The sequence below is a fragment of the Hordeum vulgare genome, chromosome 1H, assembly GCF_904849725.1.
Source record: "Hordeum vulgare subsp. vulgare chromosome 1H, MorexV3_pseudomolecules_assembly, whole genome shotgun sequence".
Lineage (NCBI taxonomy): Eukaryota > Viridiplantae > Streptophyta > Magnoliopsida > Poales > Poaceae > Hordeum > Hordeum vulgare.
This window is the reverse complement of record NC_058518.1, coordinates 457401748-457411772: the sequence shown is the minus strand read 5'-3', so window position 1 is coordinate 457411772 and position 10025 is coordinate 457401748.

Here is a 10025-nt window from a genome sequence, read left to right as displayed (position 1 = left end):
GATTTTCCTTTGTATGGCGCATAGGGCCCTTTTGGGCTGTCCCACCAGCCCACTAAGGGCTGGTGCGCCACCCTTATGGCCTATGGGCTTCCCCGGGGTGGGTTGCCCCCCCCGGTGAACTCCCGGAACCCATTCGTCATTCCCGGTACATTCCCGGTAACTCCGAAAACCTTCCGGTAATCAAATGAGGTCATCCTATATATCAATCTTCGTTTCTGGACCATTCCGGAAACCTTCGTGACTTCCGAGATCTCATCCGGGACTCCGAACAACATTCGGTAACCAACCATATAACTCAAATACGCATAAAACAACGTCGAACCTTAAGTGTGCAGACCCTGCGGGTTCGAGAACCATGTAGACATGACCCGAGAGACTCCTCGGTCAATATCCAATAGCGGGACCTGGATGCCCATATTGGATCCTACATATTCTACGAAGATCTTATCGTTTGAACCTCAGTGCCAAGGATTCATATAATCCCGTATATCATTCCCTTTGTCCTTCGGTATGTTACTTGCCCGAGATTCGATCGTCAGTATCCGCATACCTATTTCAATCTCGTTTACCGGCAAATCTGTTTACTCGTTCCGTAATACAAGATCCCGCAACTTACACTAAGTCACATTGCTTGCAAGGCTTGTGTGTGATGTTGTATTACCGAGTGGGCCCCGAGATACCTCTCCGTCACACGGAGTGACAAATCCCAGTCTTGATCCATACTAACTCAACTAACACCTTCGGAGATACCTGTAGAGCATCTTTATAGTCACCCAATTACGTTGCGACGTTTGACACACACAAAGTATTCCTCCGGTGTCAGTGAGTTATATGATCTCATGGTCATAGGAATAAATACTTGACACGCAGAAAACAGTAGCAATAAAATGACACGATCAACATGCTACGTCTATTAGTTTGGGTCTAGTCCATCACGTGATTCTCCTAATGACGTGATCCAGTTATCAAGTAACAACACCTTGTTCATAATCAGAAGACACTGACTATCTTTGATCAACTGGCTAGCCAACTAGAGGCTTACTAGGGACGGTGTTTTGTCTATGTATCCACACATGTAAATGAGTCTTCATTCAATACAATTATAGCATGGATAATAAACGATTATCTTGATACAGGAATTATAATAATAACTATATTTATCATTGCCTCTAGGGCATAATTCCAACAGAGACATCCGACAAGATTCTTTGTCTACAAAGTAAAGGGGAAAAGCTCAATCGTTGAGCATGTGCTCAGATTGTCTGAGTACTACAATTGCTTGAATCAAGTGGGAGTTAATCTCCAGATGAGATAGTGATGGTTCTCCAAAGTCACTCTCACTAAGCTGCTAGAGCTTCGTGATGAACTATAACATATCAAGGATGGACATGATGATCCTTGAGCGATTCGCAATGTTTGACACTACAAAAGTAGAAATCAAGAAGGAGCATCAATTGTTGATGATTAGTAAAACCACTAGTTCAAGAAGGGCAAGGGCTAGAAGGGATACTTCATGAAACGGCAAACCAGTTGCTGCTCTAATGAAGAAACCCAAGATTGAACCCAAACTCGAGACTAAGTGCTTCTGTTATGAGGGGAACGGTCACTGAGGCGGAGCTACCCTAGATACTTGGTAGATGAGAAGGCTGGCGAAGTCAACAGAAGTATATTTGATATACATGATATGGATGTGTACTTTACTAGTACTCCTAATAGCACGAGGGTATTAGATACCGGTTCAATTGCTAAGTGATTAGTAACTCGAAATAAAAGCTACGGAATAAAAGGAGACTAGCTAAAGGCGAGGTGACCATACGTGTTGGAAGTTTTTCCAAGGTTGATGTGATCAAAATATCGCACGCTCCCTCTACCATCGGGATTGGTGTTAAACCTAAATAGTTGTTATTTGGTGTTTGCGTTGATCATGAACATGATTTGATTGTGTTTATTGCAATACGATTAGTCATTTAAAGAGAATAATAGTTATTCTATTTGCTTGAATAATTACCCTCAATGGTTTATTGAATCTCGATCGTAGTGTTACACATGTTCATAATATTGGTGCCAAAAGATACAAAGTAATAATGATAGTACCACTTACTCGTGGCACTACCACTTGAGTGATGTTGGTGTAAAATGCATGAAGAAGCTCCATGCTGATGGATCTTTGTACTCACTCATTTTTGAAACGTTTGAGACATGCAAACCATACCTGTTGGTATAAACGCATGAAGAAACTCCATGCGGATGGATCGTTTGGATTCACTTGATCTTGAATCACTTGAGACATGCAAAATCATACCACATGGAACAAGAAATTATCCCACTTGCACTAGAGTCAATAATCTAGCCCTCACATCATCATGTGAATTACATTGTAATAAATCTAACACCCGTACAGTTCTGGTGTTGATCATGTTTTGGCCGTGGAAGAGGTTTAGTCAGCGGGTCTGCTACATTCAGATCCGTGTGCACTTTGCATATATTTACGTCCTCTCCCTCGACGTTGTCGCGGATGAGGTTGAAGCGTCGTTTGATGTGTCTGGTCTTCTTGTGAAACCGCGGTTCCTTTGCTAAGGCAATGGCACCCGTGTTGTCACAGAACAAGGTTATTGGATTCAGTGCGCTTGGCACCACTCCAAGATCCGTCATGAATTGCTTCATCCAGACACCCTCCTTAGCCGCCTCCGACGCAGCCATGTACTCCGCTTCACATGTAGAATCTGCTACGACGCTTTGCTTGGAACTGCACCAGCTTATCGCACCCCCATTAAGAATAAATACGTATCCAGTTTGCGACTTAGAGTCGTCCGGATCTGTGTCAAAGCTTGCATCGACGTAACCTTTTACGGCGAGCTCTTCGTCACCTCCATACACGAGAAACATCTCCTTAGTCCTTTTCAGGTACTTTAGGATATTCTTGACCGCTGTCCAGTGATCCACTCCTGGATTACTCTGGAACCTACCTGCCATACTTATGGCCAGGCTAACATCCGGTCTAGTGCACAGCATTGCATACATGATAGAACCTATGGCTGAAGCATAGGGGACGGAGCGCATATGCTCTCTATCTTCATCAGTTGCTGGGAACTGAGTCTTACTCGATCTCGTACCTTGTAAAACTGGCAAGAACCCTTTCTTGGACTGTTCCATTTTGAACCTCTTCAAAACTTTATCAAGGTATGTGCTTTGTGAAAGTCCTATCAGGCGTTTTGATCTATCCCAATAGATCTTAATGCCTAGAATGTAAGCAGCTTCTCCTAGGTCCTTCATAGAGAAACTCTTATTCAAGTAATCCTTTATGCTCTCCAAAAACTCCACGTTGTTTCCAATCAGCAATATGTCATCCACATATAATATTAGAAACGCCACAGAGCTCCCACTCACTTTCTTGTAAATACAAGATTCTCCAACCACTTGTATAAACCCAAATGCTTTGATCACCTCATCAAAACATTTGTTCCAACTCCGAGATGCTTGCACCAGTCCATAAATGGATCGCTGGAGCTTGCACACCTTGTTAGCATTCTTAGGATCGACAAAACCTTCGGGTTGCATCATATACAACTCTTCCTTAAGGAAACCGTTAAGGAACGCCGTTTTGACATCCATCTGCCAGATTTCATAATCGAAAAATGCAGCTATTGCTAACATGATTCTGACGGACTTAAGCATCGCTACGGGTGAGAATGTCTCATCGTAGTCAACTCCTTGAACTTGTGAAAAACCCTTTGCCACAAGTCGAGCTTTATAAACGGTCACATTGCCGTCAGCGTCCGTCTTCCTCTTAAAGATCCATTTGTTCTGAATAGCCTTGCGGCCCTCAGGTAGTACCTCCAAAGTCCACACTTTGTTCTCATACATGGATCCTATCTCGGACTTCATGGCTTCTAGCCATTTGTTGGAATCTGGGCCCACCATTGCTTCTTCATAATTTGCAGGTTCATTGTTGTCTAACAACATGATTGATCAGACAAGATTACCGTACCACTCTGGAGCAGCACGTGGTCTCGTCGACCTGCGTGGTTCGACAGAAACTTGAACCGGAGTTTCATGATCATCATCATTAACTTCCTCCTCAACCGTCGTCGCAACGACAGAGGTTTCCCCTTGCCCTGCGCCACCATCCAGAGGGATGAGAGGTTTGACAACCTCGTCAAGTTCTATCTTCCTCCCACTCAATTCTCTCGAGAGAAACTCCTTCTCGAGAAAAGCTCCGTTTTTAGCAACAAACACTTTGCCCTCGGATTTGAGATAGAAGGTGTACCCAACTGTCTCTTTTGGGTAACCTATGAAGACGCACCTTTCCGCTTTGGGTTCCAGCTTTTCAGGCTGAAGCTTTTTGACATAAGCATCACATCCCCAAACTTTAAGAAACGACAACTTTGGCCTTTTGCCATACCACAGTTCGTATGGTGTCGTCTCAACGGATTTTGATGGTGCCCTATTTAAAGTGAATGCAGCTGTTTCTAATGCATAACCCCAAAATGATAACGACAAATCGGTAAGAGACATCATAGATCGCACCATCTCTAGTAGAGTACGATTACGACGTTCGGACACACCATTACGTTGTGGTGTTCCAGGCGGTGTTAACTGTGAAACAATTCCACATTGTCTTAAGTGAGTACCAAACTCAAAACTCAGATATTCACCCCCACGATCAGACCGTAGGAACTTGATCTTCTTGTTACGATGATTTTCCACTTCACTCTGAAATTGCTTGAACTTTTCAAATGTTTCATACTTGTGCTTCATCAAATAGACATAACCATATCTACTCAAATCGCCAGTGAAGGTGAGAAAATAACGATATCCACCGCGTGCCTCCACGCTCATCGGACCACACACATCGGTATGTATGATTTCCAACAAGTCACTTGCACGCTCCATTGTTCCGGAGAAAGGAGTCTTAGTCATCTTGCCCATGAGGCATGGTTCGCACGTGTCAAGTGAATCAAAGTCAAGTGACTCCAAAAGTCCATCAGCATGGAGTTTCTTCATGCGCTTTACACCAATATGACCTAAGCGGCAGTGCCACAAAAATATGGCGCTATGATTGTTAACTCTAACTCTTTTGGTCTCAATGTTATGTATATGCGTATCGCTATCAAGATTCAATATGAAAAATCCTCTCACATTAGGTGCATGACCATAAAAGATGTTACTCATAGAAATAGAACAACCATTATTCTCTGACTTAAAAGAGTAACCGTCTCGCAATAAACAAGATCCAGATATAATGTTCATGCTCAACGCAGGCACTAAATAACAATGATTTAAGTTCATCACTAATCCTGATGGTAACTGAAGTGAAACTGTGCCGACAGCGATTGCATCAACCTTGGAACCATTTCCTACGCGCATCGTCACTTCATCTTTCGTCAGCCTTCGTCTATTCCGTAGTTCCTGTTTCGAGTTGCAAATATGAGCAACAGAACCGGTATCGAATACCCAGGCACTACTACTAGAGCCGGTTAAGTACACATCAATAACATGTATATCAAATATACCTGATTTTTCTTTGGCCGCCTTCTTATCTGCCAGATACTTGGGGCAATTGCGCTTCCAGTGACCCATACCCTTGCAATAGTAACACTCCGTTTCAGGCTTAGGTCCAGCTTTGGGTTTCTTCGGCGGATTGGCAACAGGCTTGCCGCTCTTCTTCGAATTACCCTTTTTGCCTTTGCCGTTTCTCTTGAAACTAGTGGTCTTATTCACCATCAACACTTGATGCTCTTTACGGAGTTCCGACGCTGCGACTTTCAGCATCGCAAACAACTCGCCGGGAGACTTGTTCATCCCTTGCATGTTGTAGTTCAACACAAAGCTTTTATAGCTTGGCGGCAGTGATTGAAGGATTCTGTCAGTGATAGCCTCTTGTGGGAGTTCAATCCCCAGCTCAGCTAGACTGTTTGAGTACCCAGACATTTTGAGCACATGTTCACTGACAGACGAGTTTTCCTCCATCTTGCAAGCATAGAATTTATCGGAGGTCTCATACCTCTCGATCCGAGCGTTCTTATGAAAGATAAACTTCAACTCCTGGAACATCTCAAATGCTCCATCACGCTCAAAGCAACGTTGAAGTCCCGGTTCTAAGCCATACAAGACTGCACATTGAACTATTGAGTAGTCCTCCTTACGTGCTAACCAAGCATTCTTAACATCCTGATCAGCCGTAGCGGGTGGTTCATCTCCTAGCGCAGCATTAAGGACATAATCCTTCTTCCCAGCTTGTAAGATTAGCTTAAGATTACGAGCCCAGTCTACAAAGTTGCTTCCATCATCTTTCAACTTAGCTTTCTCTAGGAACGTATTAAAATTCAGGATGACTGTCGCGTGAGCCATGATCTACAACACAAATATATTCAAAGTGGACTTATACTATGTTCAAGATAATTAGAGTTTAACTTAATCAAATTATTTGCTAAACTCCCACTCAAAAAGTACATCTCTCTAGTCATTTGAGTGGTTCATGATCCACTTACACTAGCTCAAGTCCGATCATCACGTGAGTTGAGTATAGTTTCAGTCGTAAGCATCCCTATGCTAATCATATCATCTATATGATTCATGATCGACCTTTCGGTCTCATGTGTTCCGAGGCCATGTCTGCACATGCTAGGCTCGTCAAGCTTAACCCGAGTGTTCCGCGTGCGCAACTGTTTTGCACCCGTTGTATGTGAACGTTGAGTCTATCACACCCGATCATCACGTGGTGTCTCGAAACGACGAACTGTAGCAACGGTGCACAGTCGGGGAGAACACAATTTCGTCTTGAAATTTTAGTGAGAGATCACCTCATAATGCTACCGTCGTTCTAAGCAAAATAAGGTGCATAAAAGGATTAACATCACATGCAATTCATAAGTGACATGATATGGCCATCATCACGTGCTTCTTGATCTCCATCACCAAAGCACCGACACGATCTTCTTGTCACCGGCGCCACACCATGATCTCCATCAACGTGTTTCCATCGGGGTTGTCGTGCTACTCATGCTATTACTACTAAAGCTACATCCTAGCAAAATAGTAAACGCATCTGCAAGCACAAACGTTAGTATAAAGACAACCCTATGGCTCCTGCCGGTTGCCGTACCATCGACGTGCAAGTCGATATTTTCTATTACAACATGATCATCTCATACATCCAATATATCACATCACATCGTTGGCCATATCACATCACAAGCATACCCTGCAAAAACAAGTTAGACGTCCTCTAATTTTGTTGTTGCATGTTTTACGTGGTGACCATGGGTATCTAGTAGGATCGCATCTTACTTACGCAAACACCACAACGGAGATATATGAGTTGCTATTTAACCTCATCCAAGGACCTCCTCGGTCAAATCCGATTCAACTAAAGTTGGAGAAACCGACACTTGCCAGTCATCTTTGAGCAACGGGGTTACTCGTAGCGATGAAACCAGTCTCTCATAAGCATACAAGTAATGTCGGTCCAAGCCGCTTCAATCCAACAATACCGCGGAATCAAGAAAAGACTAAGGAGGGCAGAAAAACGCACATCACCGCCCACAAAAACTTTTGTGTTCTAGTTGAGAAGACATCTACGCATGAACCTAGCTCATGATGCCACTGTTGGGGAACGTCGCATGGGAAACAAAAATTTTCCTACGCGCACGAAGACCTATCATGGTGATGTCCATCTACGAGAGGGGATGAGTGATCTACGTACCCTTGTAGATCGTATAGCAGAAGCGTTAGTGAACGCGGTTGATGTAGTGGAACGTCCTCATGTCCCTCGATCCGCCCCGCGAACAATCCCGCGATCAGTCGCACGATCTAGTACCGAACGGACGGCACCTCCGCGTTCAGCACACGTACAGCTCGACGATGATCTCGGCCTTCTTGATCCAGCAAGAGAGACGGAGAGGTAGAAGAGTTCTCCGGAAGCGTGACGGTGCTCCGGAGGTTGGTGATGACCTTGTCTCAGCAGGGCTCCGCCCGAGCTCTGCAGAAACGCGATCTAGAGGAAAAACCGTGGAGGTATGTGGTCGGGCTGCCGTGGAAAAGTCGTCTCAAATCAGCCCCAATACCTCCGTATATATAGGTGGGAGGGAGGGGACCTTGCCTTGGGGCTCAAGGAGCCCCAAGGGGGTCGGCCGAGTCCAAGGGGGGAAGGCTCCCCCCCCAAACCGAGTTGGACTTGGTTTGGTGGGTGGGAGTCCTTCCCTTCCTTCCCACCTCCCTTTTTTTTTCTTTCTCTTTGATTTTCCTTTGTATGGCGCATAGGGCCCTTTTGGGCTGTCCCACCAGCCCACTAAGGGCTGGTGCGCCACCCTTATGGCCTATGGGCTTCCCGGGGGTGGGTTGCCCCCCCTGGTGAACTCCCGGAACCCATTCGTCATTCCCGGTACATTCCTGGTAACTCCGAAAACCTTCCGGTAATCAAATGAAATCATCCTATATATCAATCTTCGTTTCCGGACCATTCCGGAAACCCTCGTGACGTCCGTGATCTCATCCGGGACTCCGAACAACATTCGGTAACCAACCATATAACTCAAATACGCATAAAACAATGTCGAACCTTAAGTGTGCAGACCTTGCGGGTTCGAGAACCATGTAGACATGACCCGAGAGACTCCTCGGTCAATATCCAACAGCGGGACCTGGATGCCCATATGGGATCCTACATATTCTACGAAGATCTTATCGTTTGAACCTCAGTGCCAAGGATTCATATAATCCCGTATATCATTCCCTTTGTCCTTCGGTATGTTACTTGCCCGAGATTCGATCGTCAGTATCCGCATACCTATTTCAATCTCGTTTACCGGCAAGTCTCTTTACTCGTTCCGTAATACAAGATCCCGCAACTTACACTAAGTCACATTGCTTGCAAGGCTTGTGTGTGATGTTGTATTACCGAGTGGTCCCCGAGATACCTCTCCGTCACACGGAGTGACAAATCCCAGTCTTGATCCATACTAACTCAACTAACACCTTCGGAGATACCTGTAGAGCATCTTTATAGTCACCCAGTTATGTTGCGACGTTTGATACACACAAAGTATTCCTCCGGTGTCAGTGAGTTATATGATCTCATGGTCATAGGAATAAATACTTGACACGCAGAAAACAGTAGCAATAAAATGACACGATCAACATGCTACATCTATTAGTTTGGGTCTAGTCCATCACGTGATTCTCCTAATGACGTGATCCAGTTATCAAGTAACAACACCTTGTTCATAATCAGAAGACACTGACTATCTTTGATCAACTGGCTAGCCTACTAGAGGCTTGCTAGGGACGGTGTTTTGTCTATGTATCCACACATGTAAATGAGTCTTCATTCAATACAATTATAGCATGGATAATAAACGATTATCTTGATACAGGAATTATAATAATAACTATATTTATCATTGCCTCTAGGGCATAATTCCAACAGAGACATCCAACAAGATTCTTTGTCTACAAAGTAAAGGGGAAAAGCTCAATCGTTGAGCATGTGCTCAGATTGTCTAAGTACTACAATTGCTTGAATCAAGTGGGAGTTAATCTCCAGATGAGATAGTGATGGTTCTCCAACGTCACTCTCACTAAGCTGCTAGAGCTTCGTGATGAACTATAACATATCAAGGATGGACATGATGATCCTTGAGCGATTCGCAATGTTTGACACTACAAAAGTAGAAATCAAAAAGGAGCATCAATTGTTGATGATTAGTAAAAACCACTAGTTCAAGAAGGGCAAGGGCTAGAAGGGATACTTCATGAAACGGCAAACCAGTTGCTGCTCTAATGAAGAAACCCAAGATTGAACCCAAACTCGAGACTAAGTGCTTCTGTTATGAGGGGAACGGTCACTGAGGCGGAGCTACCCTAGATACTTGGTAGATGAGAAGGCTGGCGAAGTCAACAGAAGTATATTTGATATACATGATATGGATGTGTACTTTATTAGTACTCCTAATAGCACGAGGGTATTAGATACCGGTTCAATTGCTAAGTGATTAGTAACTCGAAATAAAAGCTACGGAATAAAA